This window comes from Eptatretus burgeri, chromosome 10 (assembly GCF_056783735.1).
Source record: "Eptatretus burgeri isolate ZD-2024b chromosome 10, Ebu_testis_v1, whole genome shotgun sequence".
Lineage (NCBI taxonomy): Eukaryota > Metazoa > Chordata > Myxini > Myxiniformes > Myxinidae > Eptatretus > Eptatretus burgeri.
The window spans coordinates 45,858,739-45,886,238 of NC_140970.1; the positions used below are offsets into that span (position 1 = coordinate 45,858,739).

The 27,500-nt window shown below is 44.4% G+C and overlaps 1 protein-coding gene and 1 long non-coding RNA gene across 3 annotated transcripts in view; one reads left to right on the forward strand and one right to left on the reverse strand.

Moving 5' to 3' along the window:
- Window positions 1–11,847, forward strand: part of LOC147018463 (uncharacterized) — a 56,445-nt gene extending 44,598 nt beyond the window's left edge. Inside the window, exon 2 of the long non-coding RNA XR_015062402.1 lies at window positions 11,313–11,847. This is a non-coding gene — a long non-coding RNA (uncharacterized LOC147018463). The remainder of the gene's footprint in view (window positions 1–11,312) is intronic.
- LOC147018462 (chemokine-like protein TAFA-2) overlaps window positions 1–27,500 on the reverse strand; it is a 224,841-nt gene that overhangs the window by 196,393 nt on the left and 948 nt on the right. The window lies entirely within an intron of this gene.

Below are 27,500 nucleotides of genomic sequence, written 5' to 3' on the forward strand. Positions count from 1 at the left end.
GCATAAAAAAAAAATCGGGGTCTAAGGGTGTATGGGGGGGTGCCCCCCCCCCGCCCCCCAAAATTATGTATTTGCTCTCTTCTCAGAAATTACACACACAATTTTGATGAAACTCGACCACAACCTTCATCACTTCTGATCTACCAAACTTTGTTTGCGCTATTTAAAAAATTGGGATCGAAGAGGGTTTATGGGTTGGGGGGGAGGGGTTGCCACTAAAAATAGGTATTTGCTAAAACATTGGTTTTGTTGGTACATTTTGCTGATACTGTCCCACGTTGACTTCCTCGTCAGTATCATTATTCTACCAGATGAGCACCCAGGGGTACTGCCCCCATATTTGCACAAGGAGTGAACCCCAAAAATTCGGACATTGAAAAATTTTGACTCCGGTCGAAAAATAATTATCAATCGCGAGGGCTCGTAACTTATGAACTGTTGGATGAAAACCATGTTGGAAAATAATTATTAATGATATAAACACAAGGCCCACACTATAATAGGGAAGTTTCTAAAGCGAGGTTAAACTGATAGTGCTGAAACCTGAGTCAAGATAAAGCGATATTTTAAGTATAGAAGATACCAGCAAATTTTAAGTATAGAAAATGTAAATCCGTAAAGTGGCAAATAGAAGGGAAGGGAAAAATGATGGGCCAGTGGTAATTTTGATGGCCCACTGATATAGGATGAATGTAGAGGTATTAGAGATGTTTAACAATCCATTCAGTGCCTCGCCTAATATTGCAAATTGGATGGATGTGCCTTTTAAAGCAAGCAGGCATCCAACCAATCAATACCTCTCGCGATAAGCGGCCCTTGATGGCTGTGCAGGACGTTGGAATTGATATTGACAGGAATTATTTTCGTAAGACTTTACTTATTCTTAAAAGCCTTCACATTTTCTGGTTTATCCCTATCCGTTAGGCCAGGCACACCAATATGTCAACAAGTGCACGTTTGTGATGTGTCGGTTTTCAAAAGACCCACAAAGCATGTCTCCAGCAAAATCAGCAAAAGCCGAGGAGTTTTCTTTGCTCGTCATCGCTGTGCTGAACGGTTTTCTGCCTTTGTTGCACTATCTTCTTCCTTGCAGCCTCAAAACCTCAATTAATGTCTGCTTTGAGACTGTTGCTCATTCCGAAAATTATTCTCTCAAATTGGAAAGGTCTGACAATAACATGAGATTTATAGGAATAAATACGAAGTTTGGACAAATGAAGGGGCCATTATGTAGGTATCGCATATACATGTCAGTAGCTCCTAACTTGGTGTATCCCTTTCACCTACTGGTAGTCATCATATATATATATATATATATATATATATATATATATATATATATATATATATATATATATATATATATATATATATATATATCTTCTTCTTCTTTCGGCTGCTCCCGTGAGGGGTCGCCACAGCGGATCATCTGTATGATCCGCATAGTGATTTGGCACATGTATTTACGCCGGATACCCTTCCTAACGCAACCCTGGTCGCCTCTTACGACACAGGGATATGGTACACCTATTTTAACCGGGGTATACACCGGCCCAGTACACTGGTACTCATTTCGCTGACCTCGGAAGGATGACAGGCTGAGTCAACCCCCTGGTGTATTAATTCAGTGGCTCAACGGGGCTTGAACTCAGGACCTGTTGGATCCCAAGCCGCTGCCCTAACCACTGCACCAACACCAGGATATATATATATATATATATATATATATATATATATATATATATATATACAGTATATATATATATATATATATATATATATATATATATATATATATATATATATATATATGTTCATGTACGGATTTATAATGTTTACATCCTTAATCTTTACACTTAAATCCACACTCCTTAAAACCTATAATCTTTACCTCACATAATCACCAAGGTTTAGGTGGTACAAAGGCTAACACCTGTCCAAAAAAAATAGCCTATGGGATCTTTTCACAACTGTGTAAGTGCAGATAGTACAATAAGCTTAAAATTCCATTCCAAAGAGCGTGTGCTGTTTTTGATACAACACCTCCTGCTGGCAAGGCGTGGAGACCATGTTCAAATAGCCTGGTGGTAAACACAACCAATCGGAACCACCAGAAACCACCATCAAAACCTAAGCAAACGACCAATTCAGTGGACAGAGATAACTGTAGATTGAATGCAAACTTAAGGTCACAAGTCAGGTTCAGTGACAGATTTTGATTTAGAGCAATACTGACTGTCTCTCTCGAGATTCCTCCAGCAAATTATTTGTGCTAAGTGCATCTGGTTCTCACAGTATCTCTAAGGACTTGATTGCTGCCTTTTAAATTCTCTGAAAAACATTTGCTTTACACACACTTTTTGGAAACTATATGCAAGTGGGGTAAATGTGTAAAAGTGCCACTTTAACAAGAGCTGCCTTTGTATGAAGGGTTTCCAAGCTCCAAACATTGATGAACATTTCTTTAGCAAAATATCCCACTTGATGCATCATTCCTCAATAGCGTGTGTGTGTGTGTGTGTGTGTGTGTGTGTGTGTGTGTGTGTGTGTGTGTGTGTGTGTGTGTGTGTGTGTGTGTGTGTGTGTGTGTGTGTGTGTGTGTGTGTGTGTGTGTGTGTGTGTGTGGCCTTTTCTTTGATCTCCACAAGAATACATTTCCACTCCCGTAATGGTGGTATCCAGGGTCTGTAATGGGAATCACCCTCTGCCCTTTTCCCCACCCCCCCCCCATGAGAAAAAATACTCCATATGTATGTGTGTGCACGTCTGAAAATCGTATATCTGGGATAAAAAAAAACCGGATTGGCTAATCTTCACCAAATTTTGCAAATGTGATACAGGGTAAGGTCACAGGCACAACCACTCCTCACCCCCCACAAGGAAATTCTCTGTGTATGTATGCATATCTGAAAATCAAACATCTGGGAGAATCTCCACCAGATTTTGCACACATGCCAGGGACACCCAGGGTCAGGTCATGGGCATCAACACTCCTCCCTGCCAACCCCACACAAGGAAATTCTCTGTGTATGTGTGAGTACATCTGAAAATCATAGGGGGAAAAAAACGACACGACACAGAGTGAAACTGTCCTCAAACAAGGAAATTAGACCATTTGGCTCAACATTGCTATGATGCATTCCGGGTTAATTTTTTCCATAGCTTTAAATATCGATCTTCTTGATGGTCCACTGAGTCGAAATAACCCGATCTTGATCAGGACACCCATGAACCTGTCAATATTATATTATTTACAAGCAAATACCACTGGTCGCTTCGCTAAAAGGGATACTAAATGGGGGAGGGAGAAAAAGTGGGGGGAAGGGTGAGAGAGGGGTGGGGAAGAGAGAGCGGGGTGAGTGAAGAGGTGGAGGGAAAAGGAGAGAGAAGGGAGGGGAGCGGGGAGGGGAGCGAGGAGGGGTGAGTGATCAAGGAGGGGAGGGTGATCAAGGAGGGGTGGGGTGTGAGGAAGGGTGGGGGTGCGAGGAGGGTTGGGGGAGCGAGAAGGGGTAGGGGAAAGGAAGACAGTTTGAGGTGAGAGGAAGGGAAGGCAGACATGCCGTGGAGCGTTAATTATGCTTCATACTGTTTTATCAAAATGATTCTGCAGAGAATAACAGTGAAGATGGATAAATGAAAAAAAAATGTCTGAAATCCATTTTGTACTGATCATACTATAAATGCAGCCCAGAGACAAACACCGCCCGGACACATCCGGAGACAAAACCTGCCGGACGCATCCGAAGCCAAGCCGTCCGGACACAAACACAGCTCAGACACATCTGATGACAAACACCTGCACGGAGACAAACATCCCCTGGACGCGTCCAGAGACAAACACCACCAGGACGCGTCAGGAGACAAACACCGCCCAGGTACGTCCGGAGACAAACACCGCTCAGATGCAGGTTTGCTCAGATGCAGACAAACACCGCACAAACACCGCTAACACGCCAACCAATAGAAACCAAGCAAGTGCGCCGCGAGCACCTCCTGTGCATTTGCACGCCAATTTTCCATTCAAAACTGTGTGCTAATTGTCAACCACCACTTCACCTCAGACCTTAATTCCGCTCAACAAACTATACCATGCTCACCACAACCACTTCTTTCGATGACTAAAAATCCCCGCAAACAACCCACGCTTACATTTTCCATTGCAACGTGATCTTTATTCACAATTTCCTTACAAGGAATTTCCACATCTTCCCCACAACGTGATGTTTCAATCCTACCTCACAACAAACGCCACAACATGTTCCCACTACTCTAAACCGCCGCAACTGCCACATGGTCATTGCTCACCATAGCCTCAGAAGACATGGAGAAGATGGAGGGCGGGTTATTTTTGGGGATAACTCAAAGCGCAAATGTGCGGTGGAGCTCTAAGGACCTACAGGTGGCGCAAGAATTTCCCTAAAATCCTATGTTTGAATGAAGGCCAGCACACATTTGGGTCCAGAAAGGGCTTTCAAAAACCATGGCCCCATGTAAAGATAGGGTGCTGTTGTGTGTGGCCCTGTTGACAAGCGACTGAGCCATTTTTCACCTCCGGGGCCTGGCGGGGTGTGGCTATGACCACTATGGACCAATAGGGGAGCTCAATTTTGTTGGAGCTCCTTTTGATCCAATGGTTGGCTCCTCCCCTAGTCCGGGGATTCTAAAAAGAACGTATGTGGCTCATTCTGGGCAGATCGCCGGGGAGAGAGACTATCGCTGGAGCAGACTATCGCCGGGAGCAGATCGTCGGGAGCATCACAGGAGCAATTATCGCCAGACATCGAACGTTGCCGGGGAGACAGGCAGCGCAAGGAGAAGAGTTGAGCCAGTATGATCAGGCGTGGAGACACGCATTGCTTCTGCAAAATGGGATTCCTCCATTTCAACATCACTCATTTGGTTACAACAACACTTACATGTACACTTACTTGGCTATCTCTAATTTTCCTTGGGTTTTTGTGTATGTGTATGTGATGGCACCTGTTGTAGCATAAGTTGAGACTGTATAAGAACTTTTGGGATAACTCTGCACTGTCTTCTTTTGTAATATTGTTTGCCTTTTGTCACACCCCACAAATTCCTTGCTTTCCCTGCTGTATCTTCGCAATAAATCCATTTACCGTGTCACATAATTGTCCTTGCATCCTGGTTTAAATAAATGTTTCAAAAAATCTTCCCAGCTCGTTTTTGTCTTTTCCTCCATTGGTCCAGCATGGCCAGCACCCTAACTTAGCCGGGACGTTATTCCCCACAAATCTATTCCTAAGCCGGTAGGTACTTGGCAGGTCATCTAAATAATGCAAGTACATACTGGGGCATGATTCTCTGATAAGGAGGTCACGTGTCCTTCAGTAAATTGTTTTTTGACGAGGACCCTAAGTCACGTGGTCAAGTTATTGGCATTCGCGGTCGATTAGTGACCCACCGTGGCATGAAGTTATTCGTGTGTGACGGCCTGTGATTCCCAGTGAGTCCGGGAAAAAAGCCCGAGACAGCCCTTGCCTCATGGTTCCCCTGCAACGCCGGGTCCACAACAATATATGTATAGATATATTAGTGGGATATGCTTACACATTGCAAGCAACAATGAACCGTGCTTTCCTATTGTCTCAGGTCGCTCATTTGCATTTGTTTTTTTTTCTCTTATTTATATTTTGATTTACGGATGCTCTACTACGGTTCTGTGATTTTTCCTGGTGTATCGGGTTCGATGTTCGTCAGCACGCAAAATTACCGTGCTGCCCCATTGTCTCGGATCGCTCACCTGCATTTCTTCTTCTTTTTTTTTCATTTATTACTTTTCATTAACCTCCGCCATCGAAGATGGACGGAGGTTACTGTTTTCACCCCTGTCTGTTTGTTTGTGAACAGTATTACGGAAAAACTCCTGGATGGATTTCGACGAAACTTGGTGGGGGGGGGTTAGGTATGGTCCAAGGATCATGCCATTAGATCTTGGACTTTGTCCAAAGTCCAATATTGCTGCTATGGCAGCCATTTTGAAAAAATATTTGAATTTTTGTTTTTGCATTTCTACATGTTTTAAGTGATTTCCAACCAAAAAAAAAATTGTTAGAGAAGAAAAAAACAAAAATTTTGCAACTTTTTTTCAAAAAAATTTCGATTTTATTTGAAAAATATTTGAATATTTTTTTTTTGCATTCCCACATGTTTTAAGTGATTTCCAACCCCCCAAAAAACCTTTGTTAGAGAAAAAAAAAACAAATCTTGCAACTTTTTTTTCAAAAAAATTTCGTTTTTATTTTTTTGCCATTTCTACATGCGCGTCGATCTTGTTTAGTTTATTCAATCGTGGTTCAGTAGAGTCTGATCTGTTTTGACCTACAATGAATAGGATATCAGGTTCACTTAAGTGACCCAGCAGTATTAGCGGCGGAGGTTTTGCACTCTACCGAGTGCTCCCTCTCGAGTTTAAGGATGCTTTCCGAAGATTCTGTGATTTTTCCTGGTGTATCGGCTTCGATATCCGTCGGCACACGAAATTTCAGCTTTCAATGTCACCCGGAAGGTAGCAAACTTCAATATCAGTGAGTCAGTGGTTAGATTGAGCTTTATATATTACATATGATAATTTATGTCGTTCTGAGACAAACGCCATGACATCATCACCACAACGCACGTTCTATCTGCAGCTCCTGGTAGAGCCATCTCGCAGTGTAATTACAAAGATGCAATTTCAGATACAGTCACAAGTGCATGGAAAATGCAGTTACCAATTGGTTTCACCCTTGTAAACTTCCATACACTTGTGACCGAAAACCTTCTGGTTATAAACCAGATAATGTGCAACTCCAAACTGCGAGTGGTGAAAGCGCAGGAACCGAGTCCCATACAGCCCTTTTTGTACGGTACTGGGAGCGATAAGTGCCACCTGCAACATTATCTCCCACTTTACCAAGCACAATCTGGAGTCTTCATTGGATGCGGTCGGGTGCAAGTTACGACTCAAGTTAGCAAGTTTACTTGTCAAGTTAATGGGTTCATCTAAATTTATTCATGAACTTCATATGGTTAGGAGTAAATGGTTTAGTTTGCAGTATGTCGTCCTGATGAGCTCATAAAAAGGGCGAAATCTGTATCTCTTCTTTCATTTATTCATGACCATAAAGGCATAAATCTCAGTGAGCAAAGATATGAGTGCCACACCGATGGCATCCCCGTTTGGAGGTGATGTGTTGGCATAATTTACATGCATGACATCAGTGTCATGAACACACACCTGCAAGGCTGCAATATTATTCCCTGTATACATATATCAGGCCTATTATGGGGTGTTGATTCTCACTTGATGCTCTGTGGAATCGTTGGCGCATCTGCTCTGAGTCGAGGAGGTCAGCAGTTTGAACCTTGGCTGAGTCATACCTAAGATTTAAAAAAAATAGTATGTGCTGCTTCCTTGCTTGACACTCAGGATTTAAAGAATAGATCAGGGATAAACCCCATGGGATGGCATTGTATGTGGAGGGAGAGCATGGGGGGAGGGTGAGATTTCTCTCGAAGAGTGCCCCAAAAACTGTAAAGAGTAAATCGCCGCCAGTAGATGACACAGCCAACACCAAGAGTGTCCCAGGAAGTTACTTCTCCCAAGGTCAGCAGCTGTGTATGTCTGAAGTCAAAAAATCTGTAGTGTGTGTGTGTGTGTGTGTGTGTGTGTGTGTGTGTGTGTGTGTGTGTGTGTGTGTGTGTGTGTGTGTGTGTGTGTGTGTGTGTGTGTGTGTGTGTGTGTGTGTGTGTGTGTGTGTGTGAACTAGTCAATGACAAACTGATGAAGGTCATGTGTTAACATCGCAACTTGCTGAATTGTAGAGAGGAATACGGGACATTGAGAACAATATTCCTCTTCAATCAATGGCAGCTTCGAGACGTGCTTATTCAATTGCCGCATTAAAAGGTGAAATATTGTCCCAAGGCAAAGGACTCGCATACAAAATACAAATGCATTGTAAAATGCATTTTATTTTTTATGTGATATCGTATTGCAACAGCAATAAATTCCCCATCTATTTGTGATTCAATTATTTTGACTCCAGTATATCTATACTTTGTGTTTACTTTATATTTTTACACGACAGATTCCCAAGTAATTGTCCTTATCCAAACTCTGTCCCTCAATGTACTGTAGACTCCGCTGACAGAGCGTTGGTGATGCTGAGGCAGTTTCTTGGCAAGGGTTATTCTGGGTGGTTTGGTTCGGCTGGGTGCTTTGCCATTGCCATCTCAGCAGTCGGTCAAGGTAGGATTTTGTAATTTCTTCACGGTGCCGGCGAGAACTCGCCCGTTATTCAATGTCCAGAAACCTTGGTCCAAAGCAGGTGAGTCCTCTGGCTTAATGTCCATTCTGAGGGACAGCACACACATTAATGCCTCACTCTGCAGGTAAAACTCACCCTGCAGTGTGTGTATATATATATATATATATATATATATATATATATATATATATATATATATATATATATATATATATATATATATATATATATATATATATATGAGATTTGAACACAGGTGAGACAGATCAAAGGCCACCAAACATACCTGAAGCCCTCTCCTGGATACTAATAAGTGATCAATATCCAAAGTACCTCTCCCTCTCCTGGTACGATTTGATTAAAGGCAGTTAATATGTTGACAATCGTCTACTGCTTGCTGTATTATTAACCTAATAAATACCCATTAATGTGGGATCAAATGAGTTATCAGGTTTTCCAAAAGAAGATGTTTGTGTCAGGGCTGACTCAAACCATTGACATTGCAGCCCATGGGAATGTCACATTCGTTCAATGATGCATCGCCATTAGCCGGAGTGGAACCCAATGGCAGGTTGCTTTGTCGCACGGGGACGACCAAACACGCCAATATTACTTTTGTGTGGTGGTTTTATGGCATTGTCCAGAAATGTTGCATTCTAAAGTGCGATACCAAGGGCCATTAGAGCATGCAAGTTTGGATCAGAAAGAGCAGTTTTGGCATTTTACTAATCAACACTTTGGAATTCAGAGAAAGTCTTATATTGATGTGAGGATTGATTTTTAGCATGTAAAACACAGCTAAACACCTCTGTGGAACCTCTCGAGTGAGCCATGGATCTTTCTGTATCATTACCTTCTGACCATGTACAGTATTTCCATGTATTATGGCTTCTTTATATGAATATGTCTGCAAGAATTGATTGTTTATTTCTCGTTACTTTCCATTGCATTCGGTCATAGTTGACGAGTATTCAAAAAATAAATAAAAACAACCATTAAATGTCTTTACCGACAAGTCAATTTTCTGTGATTTTAACATTTTGAGTGCCTTTCCTGAACGACATTTCCATGTACTTTGGCCACCAAATAATAATTAATGACAGTGTGTGTCTCCTCCAAAACTCCAAAACCATGAAACCTATCGGCCTGAAATTTTGCATGCACACCAAGGGAACTCCAAGGGGATGCATGAATGGAAACTGGGTATATTTGGGTAAATTTAAACACCCTTTTTGTAGATAATTAACGGGGTGCTCATCGTGAAAAACCAAAAAAATAGGCTTACCCTCGGTCAGCCCGCTTTCCCCGCGCAGGGGTCTGAAACTGCCATTTTGTTTCAACCTGCTCAAAAACGCATTGCCTCCGAACCACGATGTACTGTCACGGACTAATTAAAGCATATAATGGAAATCTGTCTTCAGGGATGAGGATCGGAGCACGTGGACTGATGAAGTGTCGAAATCTGGAGTGAAATCTGAAAATATTAGGAAATTAATGATCCTGATGACGAAGCATATTTACATATTTACTTCAAGCAAGCAAGGCTGTGTGTGATCCCTCCTTCACCATGTTTACACAAGAAAAGGTGAAATTGCAAAAGCATTAAGCTTAACTTTTTCTACCGTTCGGACAATTATATCGAGTGAAGAAAAGATGGAAGGAATGTGTCTAAAGTGCAACTTCATTGAGTGCAATGAAAATAATGAACCAGCAGGATCGCCGACCGCGAAAGTACCCGCGGGTGTGACTGGGTTCTCCGTGGGGAAATCGCAGGAGTGAAGAAGGCAAAATAAATTAAATTAAAGATCAAATTAAATTAACGATTAACATAACAGGAGGATTAGAGTGGGTAAAGCAACAGGACAAATTAATGAGTGAAAGAGAGAATTGGTAAAATATTGTGATAATATTATATTTCATTTACTCTGAAAAATTTGCACTCCATTTTTGAGTGGTCGCTCTCCTCCCCCCTTCCTCGCTCCCCCCCCCTCTCTCTTTCTCTTGCTCCCATCCCCCCTCCTTGCACTCCTTCCCTCCCGAGTGTGTAGCGATGCATGGTAAGGCATTGCGCTCCACCCCCTCTTACTCACTTCCGCGCCCTTCCTTGCTCCCCCATCCATCCCTCCTCTATCTCCCCTATCCCCCTCCTTACTGCCCCACTACTCCTACCTCCCCCCTCCCTCTCTTTCTCACTCTCCTGTACTCTCTCTCCTCCTCCCTCTCTCAATCTCTCACCACAACTCCCGCCTCGCAACCCTCCCTTTCGGGGCGTATAGCGACGTGTGGTGAGGCACTACTCCCCCCCCTTCCTTGTTCTGCCCACCTTCATTCCTAGCCCGCCCAGTCCCCCACCCTTCCTTGCTCCCCCACTCCTGCCTATCTCTCTCCCTCCCTTTCTTTCTCTCCCCTCTCATAGTATTCCCGTCAACGAAGCGACGGATGGCTTTGGAGTTATTGAAGAGAAATACACACTGACATTTATTATTATAGATTGTAATAATATTTTAATTCATTTACTCTGAAAAGTTTCCACTCAATTTTTCTTTCTGCCAGGAACACGTTCCCCTTTAATACATCAAGTCAATGGGATTTTGTGATGTGTGATGAGGCATTTCTCTTCCCCCGCCCCCCCTTCCTCGGTCTCTCCCTCCCCCTTTCCTTGTTCCCCAACCCTCCTCTCTCACCGCCCTTTCTCCCCATCCCCTTCCTCACTCTTTTCTCTTCCGTCCCCTCTCACCCTCGCTCTCTCTCTCTAACTTCTCCCTCTACCCCCATCTATTTCACCACATCTCCCCACCCCCTCCACTCTCTCCCACTCCTTCCTCTCCTCCCCCCCCTCCCCCCACATTAGTATTCCCATCAGCGAAGAAATGGGTGGCATTTGCTTGGATGTATATATATATATATATATATATATATATATATATATATATATATATATATATATATATATATATATATATATTTACAGGGTGTCCCAAAAAAATGTACTCACATTTTGGCTCCTCATAACTCATTGAATTTTTCATTTATTTTCAGATCAAATTGACCATAATAATGGCAGAAGTACAACTCGGTGTTGAAGAAAGAAAATTTATCATAAAGTGCTACTGGAAGCACGAAAACATCATGGAAGTGCAAAGATAATTTAGAAAACATTTTCACAAAGATCCACCAACGTGACGCACCATTGCTCGCATCCGAGATAAGTTTGAAACAGATGGAACTGTGCATGACGTCCATAAGGAGCGTTCAGGAAGACCACGGTCATCAACCATCCCCGCACAGGAAAATCAATTGCTGGAAACCCTCCACCGATCCCCACGGAAAACTGTACGACAAATGGCTCGTGAGACAGGAATCCCAAAATCAAGTACCCATCGAATTTTGAAGCGAAATAATTGGAAAACTTACATCTTTTATATTATTTCCGAGTTTGTGGTTTCGTGTCGCGCTATCTTCGACTTTGTTCTGCGCTCGAGTAACGTGATATTCGGCTTACATTATCTCAAAGACCATATGAGGTGCATGGTACAAAAAAATAAAAAAATAAAATGGTTCTGAAACAGTGAAATCGTGTTCCACTCACTGCATTAAAGTAAAATTACTACTGATACTCTACATCAGTTCCTTTCTCAAACACACCCACCCCAACATGTCGCGCAGAGCGTGGGTTACGCGAGTTCCAAAATTAATCCAAGCTCCAAATGAAGACGACCCTGACCGGAGAGCTGAATTTTGTGAGTGGTACCTGGGCAAATGCGAAGAAGATGCAGCATTTCCATCCAAAATTGTTTGGAGTGATGAGGCCAGCTTCAAGTTAAATGGCTCAATTAACCGACACGATTTTACCAATTGGGCTCCTGAAAATCCGCATGTTACTATGGAACACCATTGAAACTTACCAGGGCTTAATGTGTGGTGTGGGATATCAGCATTGGGCATCCTTGGGCCATACTTTTTTGACAAAACTGTCACTGGGGATGTTTACTTAAACTTGCTGCAGGAATCCGTCGGTCCACGTGTCGAAGAGATATTTGGTGACGAAGAGATTTACTTTCAGCAAGATGGAGCACCTCCCCACTACCACCGTGATGTTAGGGCCTATCTCGAAGCAACTTTTCCAAACAGATGGATTGGGCGAAGAGGTAGTGTTGAATTCCCTGCGCGCTCCCCAGACCTCACTCCAATGGACTTCTTTTTATGGGGATATCTCAAAGATAAGGTTTACGGCTCAAAACCAGCAACAGTCGATGAGCTGAAAGAGGAAATTGAAAGACAATGTCTTGCAGTTCCAAATGAAATCATTCGTAACGCTGTTGAATCCATTGGTCCGCGTTATCGGCTGTGTTTGGAACGTGATGGTCATCAGTTTGAACATTTGTAAACTTGCATTTATCTATTTAATCATTAATCTTGTTTCTCAGTCAATAAACAATGCATTTATTATCATTTAAAGAGTGAGTACATTTTTGGGGACACTATATATATATATATTGTTGTAGTATTCGCGCCCGCCCGGCGTGCGAACGACCGCGTTAACCAATAGCAGCCGGTTCGCCCACCGAACGGACAATCCAGTCGTGACTTTCTGCAATGGCGTCAGAAACCAGTTACGGATGGGTTTTCAATCCCATCACAACCTTGTCCGTACCCTACCCGCGCGCTGCAGGGTCCGATTGCCAAATCTTCGATTTACCTAATTATTCGTGCAGGTAGGTTACCGAGGGGTTGGACCTCAACAGGACCGCTTGGAAACGAGCCGCTTAAGCAGCCCGCTTCCTTTTGGGATAACCGAGCGGGGTAATATCGTGCAATCCCGTTGGACCCGATCACTTTACCGGGTATTTAAAAGCCAACTAATTTTCCACAATACAAGATGGCATTTCAATGGGGGCATGGACGCAACGAACAGGTTTACATTTAAACGAGCACATTTATTTACTCTACGTATGCAGGAACAATCATGCAGTCATTCAAAAACACCAACATGCACGTACACAGAACAAGCAATGAATGCGGCATGGCACGTGGGCAAGACAAAACGCTACAACCGTCTATAAGTAATTATTAATGTACAGGCACTTACACAGTTTTACTTACGGGACTCGGCGCCACAACATTCATTCGAAAGAAAAGCAGGAAAAAGACCCCATAAAAGGCAATGGGGTCAGACAGACCTCTTGGGTCTTTATGGCGTGGGACTTGGCAGAACAAACGAGTCCCACGAGACCGTTGCAGGTTACCTGCACCCTCGTGGTGTCTGGCTTGGGCGACCCGCGACGTCTCGTCCCCACAGCAGCGAGCGTAGGCGCGGTCGAGCTCAGGCCTTGCGTGTGGCAGGCGAGCTCTCTCCGGCTCTCTCCACACGAACGCGCTTGGGCGACCCGCGATGCTCCTTCCCCACGGCAGCTAGCATATCCCCGGTCAAGCTCGGACCTTGCCAAGCGGCCGGGTGATTCGGTCTCAGTATGCAACTCGTTTGAGAGGAACGAACGGGTCTTTGCTCTCTTAGAGTTGATGCTCTGTAAGAACCCGTCCTTCCCTCAGTGATGCTCGAACTGCGCCGAAGCCCGATCACCTCGGACCGCCTGTCGCTGGCTGACGAGCTCTCTCCGGCTCTCTCTACACGAATGCGCGGTTCCGCGCGACACAGCAGGCAAGGCCGCGCCTCTAGCTTGCGTCTCCTTCGCGACGCCCGGACTCTCCACCGACTGCAAGCTCCAAGCTCCCGACTCCGCCACGAGCCCAGACTTCCATGCAGCTCCTTGGCTTCTGACCTCCTCCCAACTCCCTGACCTCTCCAGACTGACTCAGGCCGACCGATCAACTCGATGTGACCCAATCCAACTCAGACTCTACCCAACTCGGACTCGACCCAACTCGGACTCGACCCAACTCGACTCGACCCAACTCGAACGCGACCCAACTCGAACGTGAGCTTGGCGCTCTGCTCGTCCTTTTATAGGGCTGGTGAGACGCGGTTTGGCCTCCGATCCTCGACCTCTGACCTCTGCGCGGAAAGCGGACGTGTGCAAGATCACCAAGCTTGATCCGACGAGCAAACGTCCCGCGTCGGCCCGCAGCAACGCCGCTCGATGCGGACTCGCCGCGGCTGGCGCAAAGATGGCGTCGTTTCGGAGACGAAGGTGAGGCGATGTTTGTGGAGTGGAGATGTTGACGGTTGCTGGCGAAGTGGTGAGGATGGCGTGGTTTGGTGAGAGGCAGGTGTGGTTGTGGTGGTGGAAGGCGGTTGGTCTGAAGCGGTTGTTGAGAGCGATGTTGGTGGTGGTGGTGGTGGTTGTTGTAAAGCGGTTGTTGAGAAAGATGTTGGTGGTGGACGTGGTTGGTCCAAAATAACGATAGTAAAGAATAACGGCTAACTCAAAGATCACAGCCCGGTTAACATGAATAGTTCCCTTTAAACAACGGTGGGGAAATCTATCTGGACACGGACTTATCGGCCTAACTGATCTTGGGACCTATATGGTGTTCTGTCAATTTCCACAGCCATAACAATATTTTTATATATAACAAATGTCAGCGTGGGTCCGTCCGTCAGTCAGTCCGTCCATCCGTTTCCTTCCTAACTCCAAAACCATGAAACCTAGTGGCCCCAAACTTTGCATGCATACGAAGGGAACTCTGAGGTAGTGCATGAATGAAAATTGTGTGTTTGGGTTAATTTAAACACCCCTTTTGAAGATAATTTAGGGGGCTCCCATCAAGAAAAACTAAAATAAACCTTACCAAGATGGTGGTGCGCCATCTTAGTCAGCCCTCTGTCAGCTCACAGGAGTCTGACTTAAACAGACATTTTTTTGGCCTACTAAAAAATGCCTTGGCTTGGAACAGGCCGCAACAATTTTTTAACGATAAAGTTTTTTTTTTCATTTTGCTCACATATCAAATGCCTGATCATCATACCTACGAATCACTGGAAACATTGCAATGCTTATAAATGCCCAGGGATGCCAGCATCCGTGGCTTCACTGAATTTCCACACATGCAATAACCTCTAGAATCTCTTAAACTAAGCCGAATTACAAAATTTAAGCTCCAGCATTGAACTTAGCATCAGTTCTCACTGCTAAAAAAAAAAAAGTGCTCATTTGTCCAATTCAGACATAGTTTCACATTTCGGTTCCTCTGGGAGGTGTTTGATATGATGGATCGGTGATCGCCAAAATTGGAGCAATTCTTCCTTGTCACACACCCAATGTGTCCACCAAGTTTCATCTGAATCCATCCACAACTTTTTGAGATATCGTGCTATATATCGGTTTGGCACGATCTCTCAATAGTGAAGAATCACTTCGAAAAATTTCTTAGATCCGGATCCAGAATCGAATCTTCACAAAAATGGAATCAATTCTTCCTTGTCACACACCCAACATGTCCACCAAGTTTCATCCGAATCCCTCCAAACTTTTTGAGATATCGTGCTATATATCGTTTTTCGCCCTATCTCTCAATGGTTAACAATCACTTAAAAAATTCTCGTAGCCGGATCCGGATCCGGATCGTCGCCAAAATCTAATCAGTTCGTTCTTGTCACACACCAACTTGTCCACAAAATTTAATCCGAATCTGTCCACAACTTTTTGAGATATCCTGCACACAGACAAACAGACAAACAAACAGACAGAAAGGGGTGAAAACACAACCTCCTTCACCTTTCTTTGGTGGTGGAGGTGAAGAAGTGAGGAGTAAAATAAACAAACAAAATAGCATCTGACTGTCTGTAATGGTTTGCCATTTGCCTTTAATTTTGGCTAAGTTACAGCATCCAAACAATGTCTGGACAAATCAGTGCTGATTTTTCTGAAGTTTCCAGAAATCTAGGCTCATGGAGGAGCTAAATGATAGAGAATAGCAGGTTAATAGACTCACAGAAGATCAAAAGAGAAGATGCACACAAAGACGTGGTACATGAGCAGATGAGTGGCAGAAAGGAAAGGGATCAGGAGAGCCGTCAACAAGAGTAGAAGAGAGGTTGGGTGGGGATTGGGAGAAAGCATGAGAGGAACTGGGCAGGACCCTTCGAAGACTGGTTGGAGGGGTAGTGGACAAGAGACACAATGAGTCAGTTCTACAGACAAGAAAATAGACAATAGAGGGATGAAGGAAAGGAGGTGAGTTCAACTTCGAATTGGTGAAGGTAAGGTGTGAGACATCTTAAAGAACACTTCCGACCTGGTGGAGGATGGAGGGATGAGGGAGCGGCAGGAGCGAGGCCAGAAATTAGGCATTAGAGAATGAGCCCACGAACTTACCTACAGTTGGTGAGAAGTAGACTTTGATACTTGGCCTCTGCTGAAAAATAGCAACAACACTGAGAGACTCAGACTTGATCACCTCCAGCGAAGAAAGATGGGAAGCCGCTGCACCAGCCCAGAGTCGAGACTCTTCCTCTGCGCTACTCCAAATGAAGTCCTTATCGAGTGTAATGAGCTCTGAGTGGCTCACAATTGACTTAGCTCTGTGGAGAATTCTGAAATGTCAGCCTGCTTTTAAGCCAGTTTGGTGATGTGGCGATTTATCGAATTGTAAAATATTGTGAGGCCTTGGAGCTGCTGAGAACTACACCTCTCCAAAGGGTTGGCCAGAGAAATAGACTAGGGGGTTTGAAAGCTGATGCTTATGGAGGGACAGAGTGAGAGCATGAGATTTTCCTGCATTGAAATCCATTTTATAGACAATTGACGATACGACATTTTTCTCAGATCTGCAGATGGATGTCGCAGCAACCAGCCTCTCTGAAGTATGTTGGTGGATTATGCTGCATGGGGTGGAGTCAACTGCAAAATTAAACAGGTTATCCAGAGAAGCATAGAGGTCAATGATGCACATCAATAATATGGTCGATCCTAAAACGGTCTTGTGGGACACTCGTCTCAAGACTAGGTGTGACGTTCACAACCTTAACAAAATGAATGCAGGAATCTACCTTCGAAACACGTGGAGAAAAATAAGAAAGAAGAGAGGATAGGGCCGAAGCAAAGTTGTTCAGGATTACATTAGAGAGAGAGAGAGAGAGAGAGAGAGAGAGATAGACAGAGAGAGAGAGAGAGAGAGAGAGAGAGAGAGAGAGAGAGAGAGAGAGAGAGAGAGAGAGAGAGAGAGAGAGAGAGAGGTCCATGTGCTGTAGAGAGCAGTCTTTTATGGGGAAAGCATGGGAAGGGGAATGACAGTTTTAGGCATCTTGGTTAAGATATTCAGCTTTTTTTCAAAAGCAGTGTCCAACATGACTCCATCCTACAGCAGTGAAGGTACAGAAGATTGCGTATCAAAGACAGACTTGACCAGCTGCCATCAGGACTTGAAGGATGGTAAGAGACATGAGATGTTTGACTGCAGTGGAGCTTCACGTTGGGCTCTGCCTCATCCAATGACTGATACACACTAAATGCAGGCTCTGCAGAGGGACTTCAGTTTCCCAAAAGTAGGGTTTGCCTTCCATGTGGAAAAGGGAAGTTGCTTTTTCATGATTGCCTCACCACAATCCTCAGTGTATGAGTACCATGGTCAATGTGTTGAATGTGGCAAATGAAGGAATTGAGGAATGAACTGATTAAGGAGAAAAAGCAGTCTTGAGGAAGGAATTGCAGCAACTGTCGAAACCAGAAGTTGAAGATGCTGAAGAGATAATGGACCGGTCTGTGATTGGGATAGAGGATTTCAGACCGGACAAATCCGCCTTGCCAAACTGCCGCACACATCGGCGCCTTGGAGGCTTTCTGAAGGAGACAAACACTTTCACAATTGCGTGATCAGAACAGCCAACAGGAGTGGAGGATGAGCAGGATAGGCTGGAGGGGAAGTTTGACATGACTAAATCGAACAAGGAATAGCTGCCATTTGTAATGATGAGAGGAAGAAAAAAACAAGAATGACCGAGTCAGAGCAACTGTATGACAAAAGACCTTGGCAGCAACACCATGGGACAGTTTCAGGAATGACTGCCAGGAAACTGGTCGCCATTGAAATCTCCACAGATTCGAAGACAGCACTGGGGTGGAGATTCTCAAGTTGTTGAAACTGGATGGTTGGAGTAGGAGGGTGGAGGGGGGATGGGAGAGGTGATGATACACCACACACAGGGTGGCAAGAGCCTGTTCCAGAGAGAGGCACAAAGGCAGAAATATTCCATTGTTCTCTTCCTTTGGAATATTTTCACAGCTCTGTCAAAACATACTATAATGTTCTCTGCACACATAATCAGTTTTCCAAAATATTTTTTGGTGAAACAACACGAAGAAAAGAATAATTGTTTTCTAAAGGCCCCAACCCACATGAGACCCATTCGTTTTGGAAGCCATGACAAAGGTGAAGATTCTCCATAAATCCCCTTTTCGTTTCTGCGTATGTCATAAACAAGCAACGGTAGCATCGAGAAGAATAAGGAGACATTTCCGCAACAGCATGGAGTTGTTCCATTTCCTCCTCAGCATGTGATTGTGCCATTTCCGTGACAGTAAGCGGTAGTGCCAATTCTCCCGCAGCATGTGGTTGTGCCAAATGCCCGGCAGCCCCTGGTTGTGCCTATTTTCACCGCAGCATGAGTTTGCACCACCTTTATCTGTAACAAGTGGTTGTGCCATTTCGTCCGCAGTACGCAGTTGCGCTGTTTCAATTTCCGCACGAGTTTGCGCCACTTTTAGCTGTAACAAGTGGTTGTGCCATTTCTTCCACGGTAAGCAGTTGTGCTATTTTTAATTTTCAGCTGGATAACCTTATGCCACTTTAAGCAAAAACAAGTGGTTGTTCATTTTTTTTTTTTTAACTGTAACAAGTGGTTGCACCATTTCCCCTGCAGCACGCTGTTGTGTCACTTCCGTCGCAGCACACACTTGCACTATATTTCATTTATGGATGGTGGATGTTCTGTCTTCAACGCAACGCACAAGACCGTGGGTTAAAATACAAGCATCGCACTAATTTTTCGACATGGCATCTTGTTTTAGATGGGGGGGGGAAAATAAATAAAGGAAATGTTTCTACTTCCGATACTGAGCTTGTGTCAGCATTTCCCTTCATGCCCTACCTGAAAATGCACTTTGGTTGTTTGTGAGCATTACGCTGTTTGGAATAACAAAAATAGACGATTAGGAGAAAACAACAACATGAATAAACCTAAATGTCAAATGAAAGTGGCTGGAGCCAGGGCATGCCCTGGTTAAATGCCACAGGCCACCCTGAGAGGTTTAGCAGGACAGACAGCGCACGGACACAGATTATGCTTACAAAGATATTCGAAGGTGTCGAGTCAGAATCCATCGGACTTTCCCTCAGTACGGTAAAGCAGGGCCTGCAGAAGTGGGACATGGCGAGTGCAGGAGCACGTCTGATAAAATGCATTCAGACAAAAAGCGCTCAAACCTAATAAGATGTTGGAGTGGAGCCGGAAATCTATAGATTTCCACAGGGAGGAATGTGCAAAGCCATTAAACGTGAGATGTGACTGCATTGTGACACTCTCCCCCAAAATTAAATAAATATCTCACCACCAAAGCTCAAATGCTAAGTGTTTACACTTGTTTCTATCAATGCACTTTCTTGTACAGCAAATGCATTAATACAATAATTACAATGCAAGCACGACCACATCACGTAGACATTCCGGCTCCACAATGCAACGCTAAGCTTTTGCAAAGTACTGTGCGGGTCATGAGTGGAACCGCCAGTGGGTAGGGTAAAAATGTAGGTAGTAGGGCATGGTACTCATGCACATGGTAGGGTAGGGTAAAGTAGGGTAGGGTAGGTAAACACATGGTAGGGTAAAGAAAGAGCTCAAGGGGTAAAAAAAAAAAAACTGAGCTGGATTCCAATCTTCAACCACCGTGTGAGCACGGTACGTCGGATGTAGAATCTCAAACAAAATGGTGAGTGCATCTCAAAGATACACGCAATATTCCAGAAAGTATTTCTTTTCTCACAATTGCCACTGAGGGTTTGCCTTCTAAACTGACAATGGATCATGAGAATAAAGCAAAAAAATAATGGCCATAATCGAAAGACCGACTGAGCGTGTGGGCTAGCCACTCTTGACTGAGACGTGGAACTGGAGCAAGTGCAAGTTGTTCATTCCAAATTAACTGCACGCATGGAAACACCTATTGAGAGTCGGAAATGCTGTCTTCAATTATTAAGCACCATGTTTTTACCCCTGGGTCGAGCAAGGCAATACACCTGCCTCTCCGCGGAAAGTTCATCATTAATTTATTTTCATTGCAACCGCCTTGCACACGGGCACCCACCAGGCCGAGGAGACCGTCACAGCAGGCTGGATAAGGGGGCCACACGAGTAATGGTCGTGTCTTCATCTTGGAGTTACCAAAGCTGTAAGGTCGGGTTTAGGCCTGATGGCGGCCTCTTGCATGCGCACTACCTGCCTGGAGTTATCAGTCCATTAGAGGGGTTGTTAAACCTGCTTCTCTCGGCAAAGACATGCTTCAACAGGAATTCGAGGCCCTGTGGCCTCGGCCTAATGTCTTATTTTATTCACCTTACAGTGACAATGCCCCATATTTTGGCTATACATCATGATATCCTTGTTGTTGCTAAACTCTCAAGCCACGTTCTTACTGGTGGCATCTCGTAACTCGTTTATAAAATGAGCTAAGAGGACCTTGTTTTGGGGAAAGCCATATAACGTACAACATGCTATACCAAGTGGTGCACGACACAACATAAACTGTTTTTCACTATGCACCGTCAGCTGTAACCCCCCCACCCCGAAATGCTCACATAGAGAAGCTGGCAATACCAAGTGGCTCTTTCCAATTACAAAGTTTGAGGGAATGGGGGCTGACAGGACGGCTGAGCCTGGGTTTGAACCCAGACCCTGCGATAAACTGTCATCACAGTGTTTCACAGGCAGGGCGATTCATCAATGTGTGTGCCTTCCCTCGGATGGACGTTAAACCGGGCGTCCTGTCTGCGGGTATTAGTTGATGGATGTTGAAGATCCCACGGTGTCCTTCGCAAAGAGTAAGCGAGCTTTCACCAACACCACATGGCCAAATTCCTGCCATACCCTGAAGCGTATGTCAGGCCTTGCCAGCCGGTTCATGTAAGACTTGAGCTAAAAAAAACCCCTACCAGCCAACCCCACAAGTACATGGGAATAACTGTGGCCATTAAAGAAGAGGAAAGGCAATAGATTTTGGCCAAATATGACAGATGGCCACATGGCACAGGTTTTGCTGTTGCGTAATCCCTTTGGAAGTCCACCTATTAAACCTTGACAGTTTTCATTCACACGGGAGAAAATTTCACCTGAGAACGACCTCAGTGCTAAGTCTGGTGAGTGAGCCCGATACCTATGGTGTAAATATGGTGAACACAGATCATGTTATAAAAAAAAAAAGAATCAACGAGAACATCAGATTGGATCACATGTTAAGATTTGCATTTATAAGTAATAATAATTGAACATGTCCAGGTGTGGAAAATTCAGTTGTTTGGATGTAAATAGCAGACACAGCAGCTTCTCACAGGAGGAACTGCGTACCCACCGAGCACATCACGTACTCACCAAGTGCATTACATACTGACAAACATACTGGGTACTCACCAAGCACATTGCATACTCACAAACATGCTGGGTACTCACCAAGCACATTGCATACTCACAAGCATAATGCACACTCACCAAGCACATTGCATACTCACAAACATATGGGTACTCACCAAGCACATTGCATACTCATCAAGCATAATGCATACTCATCAAGCACATAGCATACTCACAAACATACTGGGTACTCACCAAGCACATTGCATACTCACAAACATGCTGGGTACTCACCAAGCACATTGCATACTCACAAGCATAATGCACACTCACCAAGCACATTGCATACTCACAAACATATGGGTACTCACCAAGCACATTGCATACTCACAAGCATAATGTATACTCATCAAGTACATTGCATACTCACAAACATACTGGGTACTCACTAAGCACATTGCATACTCACAAACATACTGAGTACTCACCAAGCACATTGCATACTCACAAACATGCTGGGTACTCATCAAGTACATTGCATACTCACAAACATACTGGGTACTCACCAAGCACATTACATACTCACAAACATACTGGGTACTCACCAAGCACATTGCATACTCACAAACATGCTGGGTACTCACCAAGCACATTGCATACTCACAAACATATTGGGTACTCACCAAGCACATTGCATACTCACAAACATGCTGGGTACTCACCAAGCACATTGCATACTCACAAGCATAATGTATACTCATCAAGTACATTGCATACTCACAAACATACTGGGTACTCACCAAGCACATTGCATACTCACAAGCATAATGCATACTCACAAGCATACTGCATACCCACTCACCAGTGCATTGCAAACTTACCAGTATACGGAGTACTCACCGAATGCAATCCATACTTATGAGCATATCGCAGACTCGCCAAGCAAATCCAAACTTACAAAGCATGCTGAGTACTCACCGGGGGGGGGGGGGTATTGTACACATAGGAGCATGCTGGGTACACTCTGAGCAGATTGCGTACTGAACATTGCATCGCATACTCACAGGATTATACACTGTGCACTCACCGAGCACATTACGTACATAGAAGAACACTGTGTGCTCACCAGGTGCATTGCAAATTCACGAGCGTACTTACCGAACACAATACATATTACTTACAAGCGTTGTGCATACTTACCGAGTGCATCAGGTACTTACGACCATACCGGGTACTCGCTGAGCAAGTGCGTCGTGTGTTCACCAAGCGTTTACACGCGGTGCCCATGTGAGTTGGAACCCCTTTGGTCAGTTCTGGAGTTTGATTAATTTAGTAATTAGCTAACAGGCAGATGAAATAGGATAGCTCATTCATATGTGACAGTGGTGATAATGACTGAAAAAAAATAAATAAATAAACTCAAATTACCAATTACTACTGATCACGTGTCCTCAACAAACCATATCATTGATGCAATTGAAATGCACAAGTCATTCCCAGTCCTTAAAATGGGTCAGATTGTCCAAGTCGCATTGTTTTCAACCAGTGATCAAATGTATATTGGATGATTACATGACTAGACCATGTCATGGTATAACACTACGACACCTGCTGTGTCTCCTCCCATGCTTTCACGTGCCGCTGCCCAATGATGACCACGTCCTGATTCAAGGAGACAGTCCGAGACCAAGATGGTCGCTCATGCTGTATCAGAGAACATAGTACGACTGGTATTTGGATCCAAACACAAATATCGTCTCGACAAAGAGCATGGCAAATTATTTCCTCAACTACAAAACCTGGTAAACACAACTGACATCCCCTGGGTGACCTGCAAGCTCAAAGCACATAACAGTTTCCACCAAACCACGTAGAGCCCTGTTCTTCATTGCGCGGCCTGCGAGCCACTGGCGGCCCGTGGTGGCCTAAAGTGCGGCCCTTGACGTGCTGTCGATAATACACAAATGTGAAAACACCCCATCATAATGTGCCATAGGAGAGAGGAGATTTGGGACCATCCCCCGTGCAGAGCGTTGGTGCTGCTGAAGTAATATCCTGGACTATTGGGCACAATCCTGGACGGGTCGCCACTCCGACACAGGATACCAGCATGCTGGCACTCATTTTGCCGACATCGGAAGGATGACAGGCCGAGTTAACCCCACCTGGTATTAATTCAACAACTGAGCGCGATTTGAACTCAGGACCCTAGGATCCCAAGTCCACCACCCGAACCATTAAGCCAACACCAGGCATAATCTGCCATAAATGCCATCAAATTGACCCAATGGTTTCAAATGAGTGTTCCAATGTGAAGCCTAAAAGTAACATAACTGCATCAGTAGATGGCAGTGTACAAACAATTATGCTTACAGCCCGAGAGAGAGAGAGAGAGAGAGAGAGAGAGAGAGAGAGAGAGAGAGAGAGAGAGAGAGAGAGAGAGAGAGAGAGAGAGAGAGAGTAGCGGGAGGCCTAATAGCAGCCATTTTGGAGTCCTGCAGGTGGTGTTGCGGCTCTCACACTGATGTCTTATCAGCAAAAGTGGGCTCCTTCTAAAAAATAGTGAAGATCGCTGACAGAGAGGAACGTAAAGCAATGTCGTACAAATATGGAGGTGGATCACATACTGCAGTGATATGTAGTACAAGTTAATCCCCGACAATACAACTGAGCTGGTGATGTGATGTGCAAGTATTTTTTTATGATTCCGATGCGAATTTGAAAACCCAGGTCCGGCAGGAGATCCACAGAGTCACAGCATGGCCAAAAATGAAATTCTATTATCGTGCATACCATGTTTGGTTTTTTTGGAAAGAGCATAGTGCCTAAAATGCATTACTACACGATAAATCATTCCGCACAATACGTGTACCCTTTACAACAGGAAAATACTGACAACAAAGTGGATCAGACACCGTCTGGTGTCCTGTACTGTGAACCACCGGTAGTAAAGGACACCAGGTGGTGTCCAATCGATTGACAGATGGACTTGGGTTTAACAATGCGTCAGTCACGAGAGACCCAGAGAAGAATCATAAATAACTGCGATACACGAGGACCAGCTTCCTGCCGCAACTCAGCCGAGGAAATGTCAGCACCAATGCCCTTTGCAGGTTCAAACAGACCCAAAATCCAGGTCTTTCCGACTGCATCAGGACAATTAGGATAATCAAAGCTCATTTCATAAAGCAAGGTAGTGCTGGAAGCACAGGCCTCTGGCTGAAAGATGAAGACCTTGCTCAAGTGGTTACATATTCTATAAAATGGCCTAGTGTCTTGAACAGGAGCGTATCAATTAGTAGAGCATTTATAAGGCAAGTTAATTACACGCAGCCACTCGTCCTGCTGAATCCATCAATTTCCACCCAAACTTCCGGTCAATGCAAAAACATGGCTCAATCTCTTGTCTGACCAGGCTCGTCTGCCATTGCCTCACATCCTCAAACCATGGTGGCAATGTGCCTTGCTTGAGTACTACGTGAGTTACCGAGCCGAAGGACGGCTGCGATCACTGAACACATATGGAGAGGAAATTGAATGAAAATGTATTACAGGTGGTTTGGAGGCAAATGATCTGATAGTGTGCCAACAATTCTCCCTTTATTTGCTCAAACCCACACCACATATATCTATATCTATATCTATATCTATATCTATATCTATATCTATATCTATATCTATATCTATATCTATATCTATATCTATATCTATATCTATATCTATATATCTCTCTCTCTCTCTCTCTCTCTCTCTCTCTCTCTCTCTCTCTCTCTCTCTCTCTCTCTCTCTCTCTCTCTCTCTCTCTCTCTCTCTCTCTCTCTCTCTCTCTCTCCCCCCCCCACCACCACACCCCCATCTCTCTCTCCATGTGTGTATATATATATATATATATATATATATATATATATATATATATATATATATATATCTGCAGTCCAAAAAAATTGTACACTCTGATTGGGATGCATTGCCCTGTACCACCGCATTGCCTATCAGAACACTAGCCATTACTAATGGAAGGTACAACACACTCCCAAAGGAAACCATACACTGGTGGCTGACGGCGTACCTGGGGATGCTGCGCCCCCAGGTGCACAACATCAGAATCGCAGTTTTGGGGGGTTTTTTTGGTTCATGTTTTTAGCAAAAATCCAAACCAAAGTGTTGAAGTCCGCTGATTGATATTTGCTGATCCTTCAAAATACAACAATAAACAACAATAGTACAATCTATTTCAGGGGAATCATAGTGTTTCTAAAAATAGAAGTTCTGTTCACAAGTCTGTAAACTACCGGTCAGGTCAATCCGATGCACCCATCGGTTTCTTGTAAAATGTCCCATGTGCTTGAAACAGCGTCATTCCAAGAAGACATGTTCCTGCAAATCCTCCAACGTTCTCTTGGTGGAGCAGCGAGTTCACAATCCGAAAGTCATTGAAGTCGTTTGTAAATCTGGGATTACATGATTACACAGGAACCTCGGGTCACGTTTTCTGATGATCAAATTGTTGTGGCATAGCTGCTGTTTTTCGGGCTCTGTCTTGGACAGTTTGCGGTGGATGACAGAAGCCCAGGTTGGGAGATCGACTTTGTGGAACTCGTTAGGAGTATGTTCAGTGTCCCGGCAATAAGTCGTCTACTTTTCGCAAGACACCCATCGGACGTGACACTCACTTCAATGTCCACCCGAGGGATCTGCCAGCGAAGCATCAGGATGACAGCTAATATCGTCAGGTCGGGACTCAAACCCCGACTGAACATCTCAAAGGCTAATGCACTTCCTTCGAACTATCCTGTCGGAACCCGATGCTCTCGTCACCGCTAAAGTAGGAAGGTTTTTTTGACTCAATCTAATCCTTCATGGGGGTGGGAGGGGGGAGAGCGAACCTTCATCTATGGTCTGACCCACCCTGACCCCCATGGCATTAAGAATCTCACCACCAAAACCCCTTGTATTTTCTTTACCATTCCATGGTCCCTACTTCGGCGCTCTTCTGCGGCCACATTGACAGTGAAGGTCACGGTAAAGTCACTTGGTGGTTTCACGTAAATGAGACGGACCGTCCTCGCTCGCCCGCAGCACAGCAAGTCCATTACACTGAAAACCCGGGATTTCAAAGGAAGTAGGTAGGGGTCAAGTACCGCATCTCTGTAACCACAGGCATTAGTTCAACTCGATCACACGGGTGGACAAGTGCGCATCTTTTTAACGACCATTTCGAGTCATCTTCGATCTTTCAAGGGGATAGCAATGAAAAATTACCGGTCTTACAAAGCAGCTTCACCCACAATCACGTGCAGGGAAGGACGAGTTAGATCCGCATACCCTACTAAATATGCAGGAAACCTTCAAACTTCTTAGGGGACCTTCATTTCAACAACATTCTGCGGGCACTTTGTATGAATGCCCCCGGGGCTAACCCCCATGAGCGTGTTGATCATGCCCTCGGGGCTAACCCCCATGAGCGTGTTGATCATGCCCTCGGGGCTGTCCACGGCGGGGACATTCGATTAAAATTGGTGGTTCGGATGAGCGGACGGTGAACACGGAGGGTAGAGGAATCATTTGTGTCACTCAAGGAAAGAACCATTTTTAAATCCATACAAAGGTCGAGATGGTAAATTAAATAGATAAATCATGGCAACAATCATGGTGAGAAAAGCGAATGATGGGTGTGTTGTACAACAATGGACAATGTGTACGTGTGT